The sequence below is a fragment of the Panthera uncia genome (genome assembly GCF_023721935.1).
Source record: "Panthera uncia isolate 11264 chromosome E2 unlocalized genomic scaffold, Puncia_PCG_1.0 HiC_scaffold_19, whole genome shotgun sequence".
Classification (NCBI taxonomy): Eukaryota; Metazoa; Chordata; class Mammalia; order Carnivora; family Felidae; genus Panthera; species Panthera uncia.
Window position 1 is genome coordinate 11,469,759 of NW_026057588.1, and position 17,415 is coordinate 11,487,173.

A 17,415-nucleotide genomic window follows, 5' to 3' on the forward strand; every position below is an offset into this window, starting at 1 on the left:
AGAGAGAGAGAGAGAGAGAGAGAGAGAGAGAGAGAGAGAGAGAGAGAGAATCCCAAGCAGGCTCCATGCAGTATCACAGAGCCCAGCTCAGGGCTGGAACCCATGAACTGTGAGATCATGACCTGAGCCAAAATCAAGAGTTGGATGCTTAACCAACTGAGCCACCTAGGTGCCCCAAGCCTGCTGACTTTTATAACTCCAAACTTTAGGGACCTGGTGTGGCAGGGACTTGCACTGGTCTTCCAGGAGAGGTTCTCACCAGGCTGGGACTGATGGAGGTTTGACTCAGAAGGGCAGTCATGCCAGAGTGCAGGGCTATGAGATTTGGAGCAAAGCAGGCTAAACAGCCAGTGTCCAGGTTAGCCATCCTCAGTAGGTGTCTTTGCACCTATGCTGAGGGGTGGAGGAGGGAAATGCCACCCACCGGCTCTTTTGTCCCTGGAGAGGCAATGCGACTTCTCACAGATGCACTCCAAGGAGGGAACAGTCTCTCCCATGCACCTTAGGTGATCCTCAGATAGCACCATCTGCCCTGGGGTTGCTTGTCTGCCTTTTCTTCCGGAGTAGGGCAGTGGCCTCAGGCCTCCATCCCAGCCTAGAATTCTAGCCACAGACCTCTAAAATTCCAGTATTTGAGCTCTGCTTATTGCAAAAACTCAGGAAAATCAGCCCTTCTAATTTTCCTAGCCAATGGCTTTGGGGAAGTGTTCTCTTTGTGCCTACCTCTGTGCACTCCACTTTCTCTCACCTTCCTCTGCAGCCAGGGTTCCTTCCCCTCCGCAGCACCCATGATCCAATTCCCCCCACCTCAAACTATGTCTCCACACTTCCTATCTTCCTTGATGTGGTCTCTTCTCTCCCTCTAGTTGTGCAGTTTGTTCTATCAGTCCTCGGGTTGATCTCTTGGGTATTCAGAATGATTTTTTAAAAGTTTATTTATTTATTTTGAGAAAGGGAGAGAGAGAGAGAGAGAGAGAGAGAGAGAGAGAGAGAGAGAACGCAGGAGAGGGGCAGAGAGGGAGAGAGAGAATCCCAAAAGAATCCCGACATGTGTGGCTTGATCTCACAAACCATGAGATCATGACCTGAGCCTAACACTAAACTGACTGAGCCACGCAGGCACTCCGGGTTTTCAGAATGATTTGTAGTTATCTAGCTATGTTCGAGGGAAGAAGCAAGCCTAGGTTCCTCCTACTATGCTGCCATCTTAGCTCCCCTTAAAGTGATTTTTCTGAAGACAGCACAGTTGAGTCATGGTTTTATGTACCATATGACAAACATTCCTTTTACTCAGTATATTTAGACTTTAATTATTGATATGGTTTGACTTGGGTTACCATTTTATTATTCTCTGTCCTTTTCTGTTTCTATGCTCCACGTTTTCTATCTTCTTCTGCATTGTTTGCGTATTTTTGGGTATTCCATTTTTATTTATATATTGTCTTTTTAGTCTATTACTTTGGTTTGGTGTTTTATTGTTTTGTTCACTTGTTTCAGTGTTGGTCTGGGAAATATATATATATATATATATATATATATATATAATCACAAACTCATGTGTGTGTGTATAAACTTTTGCATACTACTTTGAGTAAATATTTGACGACTTGACATAAAACATGGAAACTTTACAACTTTCCTTCAGGTCCTTCTGTCATCTCTCTTTATGTTATAGCAGCCATATGTATTATATGTATCTACATTGAAAAATCATACCAGGGGGCATCTGGGTGGCTCAGTCAGTTGAGCATCCAATTCTTGATTTCAGCTTGTGTTGTGATCCCAGGGTCATGGTATTGACCCCCACCTTGGGCTCCACACTGAGCATGGAGCCTGCTTGAGATTCTCTCTCCCTCTCTCTCTCTCTCTCTCTCTCTCTCTCTCTCTGCCTCTGTCCCTCTCCCCCACTCATGCTCTCTAAAATTCAATGAAAAAAAACTTATTATTTAAAAAAATCGTACCAGACATTATGATTTTCTTATTCAATCATCATGCATATTTTAAAGAACTTAAATGGAGAAATACCGTATTATATTTACTTAAATATTTACCATTTCTGTTGCTTTGCTTTCCTTCCTGAGATTTTTCATCTAGTATCATTTCTCATCTGCATTTCTTTTACAGTAGGTCTGCTGGTGATTAATTCTTAGTTTTCCTTCATCATTTTGTCTTCACATTTGAATTTTTTCCCCAGATATAGAATTTTGGATTGACAATTCATTACTTCCAGCATATTTAAAATGTTGTTCTACTGTCTTCTCACATACATAGTTTTTAATCAGAAATATGCAGTGATGTGAAACATTGTTCTCTTATTTATAATGTGAAATTTTTTTCTACTAGCTTTTACGAATTTCAAAATCTATCTTTGGTCTCTTCTCTTATAGTTTAACTATTATAAGTCCAGTGACTTTCTTTTATTATAACATGTTTGGGTTTTATTGAGCTGTTTGAATATGAAAAATGTCCTTTTGAATCTGAAAAACTGGAGAAGTTTTCAACTATGATTCCTCCAAAATTTATCTTATACCTCTTTCTTCTCTCCTGGAATTCCAACAACACGTATATTAGGCTTTTTTATATGGGTCCAAAGGTCACTATGGCTCAGTTGAGATTTTTCTAATTTTTCTTTTCCTACTTCAAATTGGATACTTTCTACTGATCACTTTTAAAGTTTACTGAGCTGCCTTCGTCATCTCTATCTGCCATGATGCTCTTTGGTTGAATTTTTAAGTTTGTCATTGTATTTTAAAGTTCTAAAATTTCAATATGGTTGTTATTTCTCTCCTGAGAACTTTTATATTTCCATTCATTTCAAGAGTGTTTACTTCTGCTTCATGGAAAATGGTTATAATATTTGCTTTATTATTGTAACAAAATAATCTTTGGTAATTCAAACATCTGGAACATTTAGGGGTTGGCATCTCTTAATTGTCTTTTCCCTTGAAGTTGGTCAGATATTCCTGGGTCTTGTGTATCAGGTAATTTTGGATTGTATCCCAGACATTAAAAAAAAAAATTTTTTTTCTTGAGACAGAGCATGAACAGGGGAGGGGCAGAGAGAGAGGGAGACACAGAATCCGAAACAGGCTCCAGGCTCTGAGCAGTCAGCACAGAGCCCGACACGGGGCTCGAACCCACAAACCACAAGATCATGACCTGAGCCAAAGTCGGACGCCCAACCGACTGAGTCACCCAGGTGCCCTCCCAGACATTTTTAATGAAACATTAAGAGACTGTGGTTCCTATTAAAATCTCTGGAGTATATTGATTTTTTTGTTTGTTTGTTTGTTTGTTTGTTTTAGCAGGCAATCAACTGGATTAGGTTCAAATCACAAACTCTGCCTCACTTTCTGTATGTGTTGGTTCCAAAACATTGAATATACTGTTTGGGTCGGTCATTCACTAAGCCACTTAGAAATTAGTTGAGTTCTGAGCAATGTCTTTTCTGCACTTTTTTGGGTATATTCTGTGAATGTGCAGCTTATGGGTGACCCTCAAATTTTATCAGTTCATCCACAGAACTAAAGTGTCACCTTCAGCAATGTCCTCTTCTCAATCTCCTCTTGAACTTTGGATCCTAAAGGCCCTCTTTCAAGTTTATTTGAACCAAAAGATTAGATTCTATCAGAGTTTTAGCCTCATATCCTATCACATATTTCTACACTACCAGATGACAATGGTGGGGTTACAGTGGTGAAAGTGAAACATACATTGGCCATTACTCCCACACTCTACATAAGAAAAGCTCTTTTCTCAGTTCCTGTATCTAGAGAAATGGGTTTTAACTCAGGACTTCATATGCACTCACGTTAGTGCAGTTCCACCAATGGTGTTGGCCTTGGGCAGGCACCAGGAAAGGGGCGGAAAAAAAGAAAAAAAGGGGATTACACCACCCCCCCCCCATACTCTCAAGAATCACAGGGGCCCTCTTTTCTAGTGCTTGGGTCAGAAGATAAGCTTCTCTCAGAATTTTTACCTCTCTGTTCTCAGGTGTTTCCCAGTTTGGCCAACCATTAGTTTAAAGCCAGGAGATAAAAGGGGGGAATAGTAATAATGATAATAATAATAATAATAATAATAATAAATGGATTCACCATGCCACACTAATCGATCTTGAAGTTTTGACTTCCCTCCTTAATCTTCCTGCTATTATTTGCTTTTCAAAGCCCTCAGGTAGTTGCTCTGTGTATTTTTCTCAGAGTTTGATTGTAATCCATGGGGAATATAGGCTGTAGTGGACTTAATCTATCTTAGCTGCACCTGTAATGTTCCATTTATTTTTATACTTTATATTGAACTTATTAAATATGTTACATTTACATATGTTTTAAATTACACAACAAAATGTTATAGTTTTGTTTAAACAGTCATGTGTTTTATTTTTTTTTTTTATCGGTTTTTTTTTTTTTTTTTTTTTTTTGGGACAGAGAGAGACAGAGCATGAACGGGGGAGGGGCAGAGAGAGAGGGAGACACAGAATCGGAAACAGGCTCCAGGCTCCGAGCCATCAGCCCAGAGCCTGACGCGGGGCTCGAACTCACAGACCGCGAGATCGTGACCTGGCTGAAGTCGGACACTTAACCGACTGCGCCACCCAGGCGCCCCAACAGTCATGTGTTTTAAAGGCACTGGGGAAAAAAAAGATAACCCACACATTTACTGTTTTGTGCACACTTCTTTTCTTCCTAAAAATGTTTTCATTTGATATCTTTCCCTTCGACCTGCAGAAATTCCTTTAGCATTCTTTGTAGTTAAGGTCTTCTGATGATAAACTCTCTTTTTAATCTAAAAATATCTTCATTTGGCTCTCGTTATTGAAGGATTTTTTACTGGATGAATAATTTGGGGTTACTCTTTCTTATTTCTTTTCTTTCAGCCCTGTAAGTATGTTGTTCAATTGTCTTCAGTCTTTCAATTTTTTAATGACAAGTCGGCAATCATTTTTGTCATTTATACATCTTCTTTCACAAATCTCTCTTTATATTTGCTTTAAGACAGTTTTATTATGTTGTGCCTCCCTGTAGTTTTCTTTGTTATTCATCCTTCTTAGAGTTCACTGAACTTCTGGGATTTATACATTTATATTTTTCACTTAATTTTTATTCAAAGGATTACTGTATCCTAGAGGATGGCATTTCAGCCTTGCAAAGTATGGCCTCCAACCTGGCATGTTAGCTGTGTCTTCAAAGGGCCTTTTGATGCTTTATCCGGTTGGCAGTTTTTGGTTGGTATAATATATAATACCGTGGAACATACGGTCATGAGCCCACTCCTGCATCTCCTTTAGAGAAAAGTAGGTTCCTGGTTGGATGGAATGTTATTGGGATCCATGACAACGGTCAAAAGCTCTGTAAGCCTTCATATGCTAGGGCTAGCTGAAGACTTTGTGGACAGGAAAGGTAAACCCATAATCAGAATATGTGTTAATTCCTGTCCAGTGTGGAAGCAGTTCTGCTTTGCCACCAAATGGTTGATTGGTCTCCTTGAGGGACTGTGTCATATCTGGGATTCCGAATTTGTCTCTGTTGCTAGCAAGTTGAATATTTGGTGGTATTAATAGTTACATCATTTTTGGTAAATGAAAGCCCATGTTGTTTGGCCCAGAGGTAGCTTCTATCCCTGCCACCATAGTGCCACAATTAGTAAAACATGACAAGACTAAATGGTATTAACTGACCGCAACATTTTGTCTACCTGATCTGGTGTCGCTCACACATGCTCTCTGGTGGGTACTAACATGAAATACAAGGTTGTTTACATACACTTCATGCCTACTACCATGTCTCTCCACATCCCTCTTCCTCAGACCTCCTTTTCCTTGGTCTTCTAATACTGTTCTTCTCAAATATCTTACCAATTGACAATCCATGTACCACTGCACATGAGTTTATACACGTTCTAACTTCAGGTCACTTATCCTTTCACACGAAGTGGGTCACCAGATAGACCGATACATTTCTTACTCCACAGGGAGAATTTTCATTTGTCACTGTTCTTCAGGGCCAGTCCTGAATGGGGTGATGGTATCCTGCCCATCTATTCCTGGCTTGCATATTGAATGAACACATACATGAAATCAAACTCAGGATTTCTCCTCCTCTATCTGCTGGTCATAAATGATCCCCCAGGAAGCCATGTACACACATGAGCTGAGGGAGAGGGTTACATACTGAGGTAGCTTGCTTGTGCACTCTGGTCCTGATCATACTTGATTCCAGATGTACCATTTTCATCTACAATGTTATGACTTAGTGAGTCTGAGAGAACCCAACTCACAACAGACAGGTACAGCCACTATAGGAGCTATACCCTATAGGAGATGCATACTTAAGTATTTAGTATTGTATTTAAAAATGGAAAGAAATAGGGCCGCTTTGACCTAAACGTTCATTTTTAATTCTGATTTTAAAAGAATTTTTTTTTTTTGTGGGCCTCCAAAAGTATTGTGGGCCCTAGGCATTTTGCCACCTTGCCTCATGGATGAGTTGGCCCTGCTAGGACACCTCTTGGACAGAAGTCAGTCAGAGTCGACGTTAATAGAAAGACAACTTACTGGGCACGAGGAATTTTGGGATGGAGATGTAGGCGTAAGGAAGAACAGGGCTTAATAAATTTTATACAGCCTTAAAATCTGAAAAACAAACCACTTTCGCATCCAAAGTAACAAGGTCTGAATCACACACAGAAACACAAGGGCGCGCGCACACACACACACACACACACACACACACACACACAGTACAGACGCACAGTGGGTTCCCCAGTGTCACGGAGAATGAAAACCCAAACACACCTACACACACCGAGGCATTGTTTCTTTAAAACAAACGCATACTTAACACCCGCGGTGGTCCTGGCTCTACTGCAGGCGCAGGTGCCACCCTTGGGGCGCGAAGGACGAAAGTCCAGGCCCCCTCACAGAGCTCGCACCTAGGGAAATACGGTACCCAGGAGCCTGCTACCTCCACTTCCCGCCTGCAGGGTCGAGGCCCCGGAGTCCGCATGCCCTTGCTCCGCGTCCTACAGCCTGGACTTCCATCCCACTCGCCTTCTCCACCCACGCGGGACCACCTGAGATCACCGCCCTCCACAGGTCCGCTTCTTTTCCGCCGCGCGCAGGCGCACGCCTGCGCCTGCGCACTCTGAGCACAGGCGCCGGCACCGCCCGCTCCCTGCTGCCTGGGCTGCTCCCGCTGGACTGCATTTCCCAGAAGCCACCGGGCTCGCATTCCCCCTCGACCCCTGAGTCCTTTTCCGGTGTCCAAGCAGCTGTGGTCCCTACGTGGTGAGTAAGACCTATCCAAAGATAAAAATCAGCGGAGGCTTCCGCAGTCTGACCAGAGCGGGACGCAACCCGCGGAGGGGATGAGAGGCACTCCGGAAGAGAACAATCCGGGAGATGACAGGGCGTGTAGAGCCGGGAGTCTCAGGCCTGTGTCTGCGCGAGCAGCAGAGATTTGTGTGCCCCCGAGATGCATGCGTGCGTGCGTGTGTGTGTGTGTGTGTTGTGACAGCGTGTCTCCGTGACGTCGTCTGCGTTTGTATGCCAGTGACAGATACTTGATTTGTGCTTATTTAACTTCATGGCTTATGGGTGACCGACGGTTGTGTGGCCGTGTGGGTTGTCATTGGAACGCGCGGCTCTAGGCTCCGCGGATCCTCCGCTCTGTGTCCTCACGGCCACTTGGGGACGGCCGCAGATAAAAGAGGGAAGCCAGATTCGGGGCCTTAGAATGGAAGAATGGAGAATTATAGCAAGGTCACACAGACTTGATCCTGAGATGAGATTTTTTTTTTTTTTTTTTTGGAAGCTCGATGTGGCCCCAAGGCAGGCTTTTGGGAAGACCTGATGAGGCCCCAGGAGTAGGAGTAGGATCCCCCCTGGAAGCTCCTAGAGGTCACCTACATGTTTCCTAACCACAGCGTTTCCAGAACTCCGGCCCGAGGAACATGCTGTGAATTGGAGATAGATTCCACCCGAGACTTCAGTGATCCTGGCCTCTCTCATACCGGGAAGGTCAACACTGCTCTAGTGGCCTTTCTACTCCCAGTCTGGTTGTGTGTGGGGGACTGGTGTTAGAAGTTACTGTGCTCTCCAAGAAAATCCTGATGTCTCATGATTGCTTTCTCTTTTCCCAGGGCTGCCAGTCTCTTAAAAAAAAAAAAAAAAAAAAGATACTGAGAGCAAAAAGAATTTTTGTTACACATCTAAAAGTTAAAAGTTCAGGTGAGTTTGTATAGCCTCATTATTCGTAAAATGCACTTTAATTGTAAAGTTATGAGACCCTTTCTTTTCCTTCTTCTGAAATGTCCTGCCTACCAGTGACATTATCTGTGAATTGTGTGTGAGGTCATACAGGTGAATCATCCTTCTCAGGACCCCCCAGCCCTTCTCCCCATAATTTAATCTGTTGCCTACCGTTAGCTATTATGTTTCTAATTTTTGATCACCAACTAAATTAGTCTATAGTGAACATCATTATGCATAGATCTTTATGTCCTTTTACAGTCATTCCCTAAGGATAAATTTCTAGTTTTGAAATTTGAGTCAGATACCAGATATTTGCAATATATCCATATGCTTGTACTCGTTGGAATACAATGACAAAAAGATATGGTTGCTATCCTCAAATTACTTGTCATCCAGTAAGGAAATGAAATCAAAGTAGGAATAAGATAGACTATGTGAGAGGCCACTAGGAGAAATTCAGGTGATCTGCTTTAGGAGTTCACAGGAAGAGACACCATTCTGTCTCTAGCAGCCCTGTCACAATATGATCACATTATGCCAACTCCCTTGTGTCACCATACCACACTTTGTTTATTCTTTCTTGTGACAATGGGTCATTTTCCGCATTTGACTGTTAGGAATAAACCTTCTATGAACACTCTTGTACAAGGCTTCATCTGGACATCTGTTCTCGGTTTTCCTGGGTATGTGCTTATGGGCGGAAGTGATTGACTTCATTTACTCTCCACTGCAAAGTATAGTTACTTTTCAAACTGGCCGTCACTTGATATTGTTAATCGTTTTCATTTTAGTCCATTCTGATAGATGCAGAGTAGTATCTCATTGTGATTTTAATTAGCATTTTCTGATAAGTGGTTATGTAATATCTTTTCATATGATACTGTCCATTTTGATATACTCTTATTAAGTATTCAAATCTTTTGTCCATTTTTTGGTCTGTTTTTTTTGCCATTTTCCTGTTGATTTGTAGGAATTATTTATACATATTGAATACAAGTCCTTTGTGTGTGTATGTAAGCATATGCATGCCTGTGTGTGTGTGTGTGTGTGTGTGTACAGAGACAGAAAAAGAAAGAATATCTTTCATTAGCCTAGAGCTTCTTACTCACTTTATTAATGATATCTTATAATGAAGAGAAGTTCTTAATTTTAACCAGTCTTTTTCTTTACGGTTATTGCATCTTTGTTGTTTTTTTTTTTTTAATTTTTTTTTTAACATTTATTTATTTTTGAGACAGAGAGAGACAGAGCATGAACGGGGTAGGGTCAGAGAGAGAGAGGGAGACACAGAATCTGAAACAGGCTCCAGGCTCTGAGCAGTCAGTACAGAGCCCAACGCGGGGCTCGAACTCACGGACTGTGAGATCATGACCTGAGCCGAAGTCGGACGCTTAACCGACTGAGCCACCCAGGCGCCCCAACATCTTTGTTCTGTTTAAAACATCTTTTTCTAGGGAAGAAGGGACAACTCTTCCTTATGGTAGAATTCCAGGTGTTGAGTGTAGAAGGGAAGAGGGAGATAGAAAATGGCAATTAGGCAAACACCACAGAAATAGTTGTTTCAGACACAATCAACTGATAGATGCTGAAACTAGTGGGTGAAAATTTGAGGAGAGAAAGGATTTGTAGTGTCAAAATATTCCCCACGCTGCCTATTGACTACAAAGGGAAAGACAGTAACTTTACAGTGGGGAAACCCAGCAGAAAGCAGTCTAATCAAGTGTTCAAGGTTAACCTCACCAGTAATAAGGCATTGGCATCATGGGCCCTTTCTCATGGTGCGAAGAGAAGGACACAACATCATTGTGGTACTGCCAAAAATACGTGACCTCACTCCAATCATGAAAATATTAGAAAAACCAAGTGGGGGGACATTTGACAAAATGGTATCCCCCCAAGATGGCAAGGTCATGAAGATAGGTGCGGTAGACAGACTCTATGGTGACCGCTCAATTCCTGCCTGCTGGTGTCTGTGCCATTGCATAATCCCCACCCTGGGAGTACAAGCTGAGCGTCTGACTTGCTTTCAACCAAGAGAAAATGGCAAATGTGAGGGGATGTCACTCCTGTGATAAAGTTACATTATGGTCAAAGTCATGGTATGTCACTGTTGTGGTTATATCGTGTCGTGGAAGACTCCGTTATAGCAGACTAGAGCTAGACTCTCCTTGAGGGCTTGATGTAGTAAGCGGCCATGCGGGAGAAGCCCATATTGCCAGAAACTGCAGGTGGTCTCTAGGACCTGAGGGTGTCCACCAGGTGACAGCCAGCAAAAAGCTGGGGCCCTCAGTCGTATAGCTGCAAAGAAATGAATTCGGCCAACAATCCGAACGAACTCTGAAGTGGGTTCTTCCCCAGGTGAACCTCTGAATGAGAACACAGCCCAGCCAACACCTTGTTTGCAATTTATGAGATCAGCCTAAGGAGAGCATCCTGCTAAACTGTGTGCAAACTCTGGGTCCACAGAAATTGTGAGATGACAAATATGTGTTGTTGTAAGCTAAACTTGCGGTGGTTTGTTATGGCAGCAGTTGAAAACTATTACCGTGAGGAGACCATGGAGATTGGAAGAGACTAAGGACAAATAGTAGCTAAATGCAATGTGGGATCACGTATAGGATCCTGGAAAAGAAAAGGACAATAGTGTGTAAAACTGGTGATATTTGAATAAGATGTGCAATTTCTAGTATTGTCCCACTGTTAATCTCCCGGTTTTGATTACTGTCCTATGTAAGACGTTAACATTGGGGTGAGGGGTAAAAAGAACTCTCTGTACTATTGGAACTTTTCGCTAAGTCTAAAATAAGTAAAAATAGAAATTAAACTAAAAACGGGGGACATTTTGCACATCCATAATCTTAAAGATATTTTCCTATTCTTCCAGAAGGGTTATTGTTTCAGTTTTCAAACTTAGGCGTATGATCCATCTTGAATTTATATCTCTATGTAGTAGAATCAGGGTCAAAATCATTTTTTTGCACACAGACACTCAATTGCTCAGGCACCATTTGTTGAAAAAGACTATCCTTTCTGACTTATATTGCAATCAGACTTTTTTGAAAAATGTGACTATATATGTGCAAGTCTCTGTCTGGAATCTGTTCTATTGGTCTGTTTGTCAATCCTGTGTCACTATCACTGTTTTAATTACAGTAGCTTTCTGTCATGTCTTGATATCTAGTAATGTGGTTTTGACAACTTTGTTCTTCAGAATTGCCTGGACTATTCTGGGTTCTTTGCATTTCCATATAAATGTAGAACAAGTTTGTTCATTTTCTGTCTTTTTTTTTTTTAATATAACTTGTCAAATTGGCTGTTAATTTTCTTTAAAAAAATATCCTGCTGATATTGTTGGAGTTGCATTGAATCATTAGATCAATTTAGAGAGAATTAAAAGTTAAAATTGAGTCTTGCAATTCTTGAACATAGAATATGTGTCCATTTGTTTAATTGTTAATGTCTCAATGTTTTGTTGTTTTCAGTCTAAAAGTCTTGTACCTCTTTTGTTAGGTTTTTCCAAAGTGTTGTATTTTTTAGTGTTTTTCATAAACTGTTGGGATTTTGAAATTTCATTTTCCAGTAACTTTGCTTTAATATAATTAATTGTTTTATACTTTGACCTTTTATTCAACGATCTTGCTAATGAATTCATTTATCCTAACAGTTTGTAGAACTGAATTTTTTTTTCAGTGTTCAAAATCATGTTATCTGCAAATAAAGATGGCTTTACTTTTTTTTCCCAATCTTACCTTTCATTTCACTTTTTTTTTTCTTTACGGTACTGGATAGGTCTTATAGTATAAAATTTAATGGAACTGGTAAGAATGGACAACCTTACCTTGTTTCTGAACTCAGAAGGCCAGCGACCCATATTTCACCTCTCCTATAATGGTAGCTGTAGTTTTATTCTGTAGATTCCCTTTATCAAATTAAAGAAGTTCCCTTCTTTTTCTAGTTTGCCGAGAATTTTTATCGTGAACTGTGGTTGAATATTATCAAAGATTCTCCATCTGACAAAATGTATGAATGGCTTCCTCCTTTATTTTTTAAGTTTGGAAGGTTACATTGATTTTTTGAAAATTAAGTGACCTTTGTATTTCTACATTAAATCCTTATCATCATCTATTATCACTGGTACTATTTGGTTTACTATGCTTCCTAATATTTGGTTTAATATGCTTCCATCTATGTTCATGAGAGAGATATGCTGTAATTTTCATTTCTTGCTATTAATATCCCTGTCAGGTTTTGATACTACAGTTATGCCTCATGATATGGTCCATTTTTTTTCTGTTTTCTAGAAGATACTGAGTTTTACTAGTATTTTTAATTCCTTCAGTGTTTGGGAGAATTTGCCACTGAAGCCTCTGGGCCTGACATTTTATGGGAAGTTCCTTAATAAAGGTTTTATTTCTTTTTTTTTTTTAATGTTTGTTTATTTCTGAGAGAGAGAGAGAGAGAGAGAGAGAGAGAGAGAGAGAGAGAGATACTCTCTCTGGGGAGGGACAGAGAGAGAGGGAGACACAGAATCCGAAGCAGGCTCCAGGCTCTGAGCTGTCAGTACAGAGCCCAACACGGGGCTCAAACTCATGAACCCAGTGAGATCATGAGCCAAAGTCGGACGCTTGACTGACTGAGCCAGCCAGGTGCCCCAAAGATTTTCTTTCTTTAGTAAATACAACAATATTCAGAATTTCCATTTCCTATATCAGTTCAGTTAAATTTATTTCAAGGAATTTTAAAATGTCATCTACATTTTCAAGTTTATTGGCATAAAGTTGTTCATGAAATTCTGTCATCAATTTAATGTCTATAATATATGTAGTGATACCTGCTTTCATATTCCTGATATTGGCATTTATATTCTAGACCAGTATAGCTAGAGGCTTATCAATATTATCTCTTCAATGAAATAGTTTTTGGCTTTATTCATTTTTCTCTGTTGTATATGTGGGTTTTTTATGTCACTGGTTTCTAAATTTGCTTTTCTTTTTCTAGCTTCCAAAGGTAGATCATTGATTTTTAACCTTTATACTTTGATAATACATACATTTATGTTTAGCTGAAGGGGGTCAAAGAGTGTAAAGAAGGAATAAGCTAAGTGGACAATTATTACAAATGCTCCTGCTGTCCACTGGGAGAAAATAAATTCCAGATTTATTAGCATTGACATAATTTGACACAGGGTTTCCATCGTAATTTCACTACTAATTTACTTGCTTTGTCAACATATCTGTAGTACATCTAACAACTATGATGGAGATTAAACAATGAGTGGCATTTATCTGCAGCATTTATTAAAAAAAAAAAACTATAGGTAAAAAATGTTGGGCGTCTGGGTGGCTCAGTCAGTTAAATGTCTGACCTCAGCTCACTTAGGTCACGATCTCATGGTTCGTGGGTTCGAAACCTCGCATCAGGCTCTATGCTGACAACCCAGAGCCTGGAGCCTGCTTTGGATTCTGTGTCTCCCTCTCCCTGCCCCTCCCCCATTCACGCTCTGTCTCTCTCTCTCTCTCTCTTAAAAATAAATAAACATTAAAAAATATATTTTTAAGGTAAAAAATATCTTTGTAAGTATTGGTTTGGTTGCATCTGACAAGTTGTGTTATATCATACTCTCAGGGTCATTCAGGTCTGGTTTCCATTATGATTTGTTTTTTGACCTGTATTTATTTAGAAGTGAACTTTTTATATTTGGAAACATTTGAGAAATACCTGTTTTTAAGTTCTAAGTTAATTCCAGAGGCTTCAGAATATATGCATTCTTTTTTGATATTAATCATTTGAAATTTATAGATGCTTGTTTTATGGCCCAGAATATTCTGATAAATACACTGTGAGCATTTGAAAAGAATGTGTACATAGTCTATAGTTTGGGAGTACAATGTTCAATTAGGTCAATTTGATTACTCCTGTTCAAAGTTTTACGGCCTTGTTTATTTTTTTTCTCTTCCTGTCATTGGTTACCAATGGAGGGTATTAAAATCTCAAACTTTTGAAAGGGTATTAAAATCTTAAACTATCCTTTAATTCTGTTGGCTTTCCTATACATATTTTATTTATTTTAATCTTTTAAGTTTATTTATTTATTTTGAGAGAGTGAGCGAGCAAGGGAGGGGCAGAGAGAGAGGGAGAGAGAGAACCACAGGCAGGCTCTGCACTGTCAGCACAGAGCCCAATGTGGGGCTCGAACTCACAAACTGTGAGATCATGACCTGAGCTGAAACGAAGAGTTGAACACTTACCGACTGAGCCACCCAGGCGCCCCTCACTTTATATATTTTAAAGCTGTGTTATTAGGTACATAAGAAATGTAAGACTCCCATTTTGTTCTTGTTGAATTGTACAACATGTCACTTATAATGCTGCTTGCATTGAAGCCCATTGTATCTGTTATTAATATACTAACATCAGCATTCTTCTAATTAATGTCTAATACATTTTTCCACTCTTTTATCTTTAATATGTCTGTGTCTTTATGTTTCAAATGTATCTCTTATAAGCAGCATAATTGATCCTGTTGTTCTTTTCAATCTAATCTGACAATCTTAGCTTTTAAATGCAATGTTTAGTACATTTATATTTCACTGTAATTACTGATAGAGTTTGATTTAAGTCTGTAATCTTGGGATATATTTTGTTTGTCCTGTTCATTCTCATTTCCTGTCTTATTTTCAATTAATCAAGTATTTTTTATTATTTCATTTTATCTCTCTGTTAGGTTTTTCTGGTTGTACATCTTTGTATAATTCTTTAATTCTTTGTATAATTCTATAATTCTTTAACTGAGCTATTTTTGACTGCATCTTTAATATAGTCTCCTTTAGATTAGGGCTTTTACTACATACCAAATAATGTGAGACCATTTTAAGTTTAACTCCATTTATGGTGTTACTGTCATTTCTTCTTCATTACAAGCCCCACAAGTGTTATTATTTTTGTTGCTTTAAAACGGGCCATCTGTTTAGTCATATTATTCATATATATACTGTCCTAACTTTTTGTACATCCCCACTTCCATCCGGGATTACTTGCCTTTAGCCCGATTGCTGTCCTTTAGTATTTCTTGTATTGTGGGTCTGTTAATAAGAAATTCTGCAAGCTTTTGTTAGAAAAGGTCTTTCTTTCACTTTCATTTCTTTTTTAACTGTTTATCTATTTATTTTGAGAGAGAGGGAGCAAGCAAGGGGGAAGGGGCAGAAGAGAGGGAGAGAGAAAAATCCCAAGCAGGCTCCACGCTGTGAGCGCAGAGCCCCATGCAGGGCTCCATCCCTCGAACCATGAGATCATGATCTGAGCCAGAATCAAGAGTTAGATGCTTAATTGACTGATCCACCTAGGCGCCCCTCACTTTCATTTCTGAACAATATTTTCTTCGGGTATAAAATTCACAGTTGTCATATTTTTCTTTCAACACTTTAAAGATCTGTTTCCATTCTTAGGCTACTATAATTTCTGTTGAGAAATGAACTCTTTCTCTTGTTGTGTTCTTATAACTGATATCCTTTAACAACATACTATTAAGATATGTTTTTAAACTTTGTTTTTCAGTTGTTTGGCCATGCTGTGCCTAGGTATGGATTTGCGCATTTTATCTGGTTAGGTTTGATGAGTTTTTTGATTCATACATCAAAGCATTTCACGAGATTTGTGATGTTTTTGTCCATTGCTTCTTCAAGTAAATTTCCTGTCTTAGTTTTTTAGGTGTTCAATCTCATGTCTTGACTATCTCTTGTATTTCTCTTACGTTCTGCTCTGTTCTTTCCTTTTTTCTCTCTGCGTAAGATTATTGTTAATTTGACTTTACATTGACAATTCAATACATTCTTAATTTTCAGTATTCTATTCTTATAAAATGTTCATGTGAATCTCTGAAGATTCTAAATCTCTATTGATATGCTTCATTTTGCAGTCTGACTGAGCCAGCCAGGTGAACCCCCCTCCCCCACTTTTTTTAAGTAAGCTCTACACTCAACATGGAGCTTGAATTCACAACCCTGAGATCAGTAGTCATGTGATCTACCAATTGAACCCATTTTGCATCCCATTTTGCCCATATTTTTCTTTATTTTTTTGAGCATCTTAATATAATGTTTATAAGTCCTTGTCTATTAGCTTCACTATGTAGATAATCTCTGGATCTGTTTATACTGAGATTTTTTTCTGTTGATTATCAGTAGCCTTCTCCTGTTTCTTTGCATGTTTAATAATTTTTATTGTATGCTGGCGATTCTGGATTAGGTTATCTTCCTTTAATGAGTTTACTTAAGGGTTTCTCATTAAAAAAATTTTTTTTACCGTTTATTTATTTTTGAGACAGAGGGGGACAGAGCATGAGCAGGGGAGGAGCAGAGAGAGAGGGAGACACAGAATCTAAAACAGGCTCCAGGCTCTGAGCTGTCAGCACAGAGCCCGACGCAGGGCTTGAACTCACGGACCACAAGATCATGACCTGAGCCTAAGTCAGACGCTTAACCGACTAAACCATCCAGGTGCCCCAAGGGTTTCTCAGTCTTAATGCTGTTGATATTTTCAGCTAGATAATTCTTTGTTTTGGGGAGGAGGGGGCTTTCCTGTACATTACAGGATGTTTCACAGCACCTCTGGTTCTCTACTCACTAGAAACAATAGCAGCCCTTTCCATATTTTGACAACCAAATATGTCTTCAGACATTGCTAAATGTTCCCCTGTTGAGAACCAATGGTCTGTACAGTCATTTTCAAAGTCTGCTTCACTTTCCATTGCGAATGCACTATAATTTATTTAATTGACCATCTATCTAAGTACCTTTAGATTTAGTACTTTTAGATTTCTCTCCAGTTTTTTCTTTTAATTTTAACTAGTATCTATAATATTCCTTTATACATCTCTAGGCAAATTTTACAGTTATTTCCTTTGGATGGAAACTCAGAAATGGTCTTTCATGGCTAAATTCTTATGGAAAATTCTACTTACATGTCTCAACTGCACTAGGTTTTCAGAAGTCCACAGGACACCATAAGAATGTTCTTGGGGCACCTGGGTGGCTATTGAGCATCTGACTCTTGATTTCGGCTCAGGTTATGATCCCACTGTCATGGGATTGAGTGCTATATCAGGCTCCTTACTGAACAGAGAATCCCTGCTTGGGATTCTCTCTCTCTTCCTCTGCTCCTCT